Genomic DNA, 4,389 nt, shown 5'->3' on the forward strand with positions numbered 1-4,389 from the left:
CTTGCATGTTTCTTGCCAGCCACGTGTAACCCACGCTAACATAGTGCAGCATGCTCCCTTCGTCCCCTTAGGGTCCCTCAACACCTCACTCGAGAGGGTGCTTCACAGCACGGGAAGACAGACACGCTAGCTCTGCTCAAGCAAGCACGCTAAGTGACTTGCCCAAGGTCACACAGGGAGTCTGTGGCAGAGCATGGAATTGAACCTGGGACTCCCGACGACATACCCAGAGGGTTGGGTGGGATTGCTGCCCATGCTGCCCCGGCCACAGCACGATTTTCAGGGCAAGCAGAGCTAGCACATGTCTGTCTACCTGGGCTGGGCAACATGCTCCCAGCTGCTGTGCAGACATACCTGGGCTAGTTCAGGACCAGCTGTTCAGGTCTGCTTCAGCCTTTGAACTGAGGAGCCTGGTTCTTTAGCTCTGGCAGTAGTGGCTCTTGTGTTTCGATCCTGAGATCCAAGGTTTGATCCTCATTGCCAGTGACCCATCCAAGAGCATCGTGTTACCTAGAGACTTAGGTTGAGCTTTTCAGACAACCATTTATTTTAACAGGGGTTGTGTGGCTAAATCCTCTAGTTATCTTTGGAAAAATCTCTCATAATTATATATATATATATATATATATATATATATATATATATATATATATATATATATATATATATATATATATATTATAATTATAATGAAAGCTGAGATTCTGGCATACAAAACTCATCTCCCTGGGGAAAGTACCGGCTCATTCAATCAGCCCAGTCCAACTCTGGATTTACTAATGTAAATTAGATATTGATGCAGCAAGTAATATTGGTACACAGAGGTGGGGAAAAGCAGTGTGGTAAGGCAAGGGTTAAAACGGTGAAAGAGTATGATGTGTGCTCCAGTTGTGCTCCTGGGTTCACTAGTTCCTAACCCAAGGAGAACAATTGAGACACCAACATGCCATTTGCCATCACATCCACTCTGCTTGTGTTATACCCCAGTCCCCTAGCTGATCTTGTCTTGTCTATTTCAATTGTAAAATGTTCAGGGCAAGGATTGGGATTGTCTTGTATTTTGTGTCTGTACAGCACCTAGCACAATGGGGACCCATTCTTGGTTGGTCCTTAGATGCTACCCGTAATGCACAGGATTAGTAACAACAGTACTTTGAAAAATAAATGCTTTTACTATCTCCGGGTTTGCAGGCATTGGGTGTGTGTGTCTGTGTCTGTCTGTGTCTGGACTGAGAGCCGGCATGCAGGGATTTCTGTGATTGCCTTTTCTACTCTGCCCGTGGTCCGCGGGGTGTTGCACATGCTGTATGTCCTGTTGGGTGGGTGCGTACTTGCTCCTGTTGAGCTGGGTTGTGGGGCCTGTCTCTCGCTGCTGCTGCAGCTTTTCTGTTCGTACTTGGTTTGCTTGTCTGAACGCATTCGCTGCTGTCTGTTGCTCCCTTTGGGTCAAACTAGCTCCTTGGGAATTAAGCTGCTGCTTCCTGATGCGGAGGGTCTTTCTGCAGGGCAATCCTTCACTTGGTGCATTGCTGGGAACAAGCTCTGCTTAGTCCATTCAGCATCCGCTGTCTGTGATGGGGTTTTAGAGAGCGTATGTGCACATGTGCCCTGTGTGGGAGGGGAGCGAGAGCCTGAAGAGGGGAGGTGTAGAGCTTTTCAGATCTCAGTCCCTAGTAAAGCTTTGTCTCCCTCATTTTGCATGGAGGATTCCTTGCGTCTCTGCAATCGAGGGGTGATGGCAGATTGGCTGTGTGGTTCATCTATCTCTAGGAAAGCATAACGTGGCCCTTTCTCCCCGCCTCTCCAGGGAAGGGCTGAGGCCTCTGCGTCACTTCTGTCATCTTTCTAAGGGGCTGTTACTCCTTACTGCTCCTTAAGGGTCTGCTCCAATGCCTGTTGCAGTCAGTGGAAAGACACCCACAAGAGTTGGATTGACAAGGAGTTTCAGGGAGAAATGCAGAGAGGTGCCATGCACTCATATCCCAAAACAGGAGGCTCAGGCCTTGTCTACATAAGAAGGTTGCACCAGTTTAACCTAAGGTGTGAATTTACACTGATTCAGTTAAACCGGTTCAAACCCTTGTGTAGATGCACTCTCATTTGGGTTTGAAAGTGAATTTTTTTCCAGTTGAGCGTAAATCAATTGGGAACAGATGAAGCTAAACTGAAATAAGCCACTCTTAAACCAAAACAGGAATGCCCATACCAGACTGCACCAGTTTAACTAAATTGGTTTAAAAACTAATTTAAGTTGAACCAGTGCCACATTCCAGTGTAGACAAGACCTCAGTCTCGATTGGTTCACTGGTAAAGCTTGTGTAGTTTAATTTAGGCTTATTCCTCTTCTCCCCCCCACCCTCACTCCCTCTTGCAGTGACGCCTGCTGGTAGAGAGTGGAACTGCCTGAACTGTCTCCCCAAAGCCCCCTGCCCATCAGAATTAGCTGTAACCCCTTGGGTCTAAGAATTAAGAAGAGAGGACAGGTGAGTAAGTTAGACAGGATGGTAATTAACAGCCTGTCCACCCCACCCCTACCCCCCGGGTCCTGTGACAGAAATCGATGGCAGACGGACAGGTGTGCAGGCCAGATGCAGGACTGGGAATGAGCACCTACTGAATTCAGCACTGACACTGACTCACTGTCCAGCCTTGGGCATGTCACACCACCTCTCTGTATCTTGGTTTCACTGGCTGGAAAACCGGGATTAGAATACCTGCTGCGGAGCTGAGGACTGGTTAAATGTCTGTGAAACACCATGAAGATCAAAGGCAACCCGGCTTGTATCAGTCAGTGCTAAAAATTAACTTTACGTTGATAAATTTGTATGTGAGGTTGATAATTCAGACCCTGTTCCTGTGCGCCTGAAACAGGCACAGATTCTGTTGTTGACCCGAATTTACCAGTAAAAGCCTGTGTCCCAATCAAGGACTTGTTTTCCTTTTCCCAGCACTGTGCATCTGTGCTGCCCGTTGGGACGTGAGTTACTCAGTATTCCTTCCTGATCCCCGTGTACCGCCACAGAGGTCAGTGTGTCCTTCCCTGGCTCCCTTCTGGCACTTGTGCCATGCACAGTTTCTCTCAGCTGCATTGTTATCCTTAGCAAATCAAAGTTAGTGACTTGTTTCCTGGGCTCTTCAAAAGAAGGTGTGGTCTTGTATGGTGCTGAGCTCTCCTGCCTCTCAGCCGAGTCAATGGGAACCATTGGTGCTGAGCCCCTCCCAGGATCAGACCCCACCCTGCCCCAAATACAGTTCTGAGAAAGCTAATTGAGAGTAAAATCTGCCTACTTTGCTATTATGCAGTGTAGTTGTTGGTCCCAGGATATTAGAGAGACAAGGGGGGAGGGGTACTATGTTTTATTGCAGTGGTTCTCAACCTTTTTATGCTCAGGACCCCTTTGTAAATGTTTATGGCCTGTTGCAACCCAGTAAATAGTCTGGGGGTAGAGGCCCTGGTGAGGCCACACCTGGAGTATTGCAGCCAGGTTTGGGCCCCCCACTACAGAAGGGATGTGGACAAATTGGAGAGAGTCCAGCGGAGGGCAACGAAAATGATTTAGGGAGCTGGGGCACATGACTTACGAGGAGAGGCTGAGAGAACGGGTTATTTAGTCTGCAGAAGAGAATAGTGAGGGGGGATTTGATAGCTGCTTTCAACTACCTGAAGGGGGGTTCCAGAGAGGATGGAGCTCGGCTTTTCTCAGTGGTGGCAGATGACAGAACAAGGAGTAATGGTCTCAAATTGCAGTGGGAGAGGTTTAGATTGGATATTAGGAAAAACTTTCACGAGGAGGGTGGTGAAGCACTGGAATGGGTTACCTAGGAGGTGGTGGAACCTCCATCCTCAGAGGTTTTTAAGGCCCGGCTTGACAAAGCCTTGGCTGGGATGATTTAGTTGGTGTTGGTCCTGCTTTGAGTGGGGGATTGGACTAGATGACCTCCTGAGGTCTCCTCCAACCCTGATCTTCTAGGATTCAACGCCGTGTACAGCAACAAGCCAGCAGAGCCTGAGCTAATTAAATTAACAGGTGAAATGGGCGAATTAGGGGAAAAGCTGCAACTGCCTGATGGGTGGGTTGGTTGGTTTGTTTAGATGGCATTAATAAATGCTGCAAAGCCAGCACCGGCTAGTCACTGTCTCCCTGTCCTGCTAGCAACCATTGTTGGTGGAGGAAGAGTGGGAATCGGCTGAATAAGTGTCAGTCACTGGGAGGATAAAGAGGGATGGAAGGTTCTGGGCCCGCCGCTGTTCTGGCTGGGGCTGTCGTGACCCCACTGAGTGGCTCCATGATGCCAGTTCCCGGGCTGTCCTTTCAGTGGTGATTGTGTCTTGCCTTTCAGATGCCGTCTGATAGCCTGGAGCCTCGGGGGGACGTGCCAGCTCTAGCC

The sequence above is a fragment of the Emys orbicularis genome, chromosome 14 (assembly GCF_028017835.1).
Source record: "Emys orbicularis isolate rEmyOrb1 chromosome 14, rEmyOrb1.hap1, whole genome shotgun sequence".
NCBI lineage: Eukaryota > Metazoa > Chordata > Testudines > Emydidae > Emys > Emys orbicularis.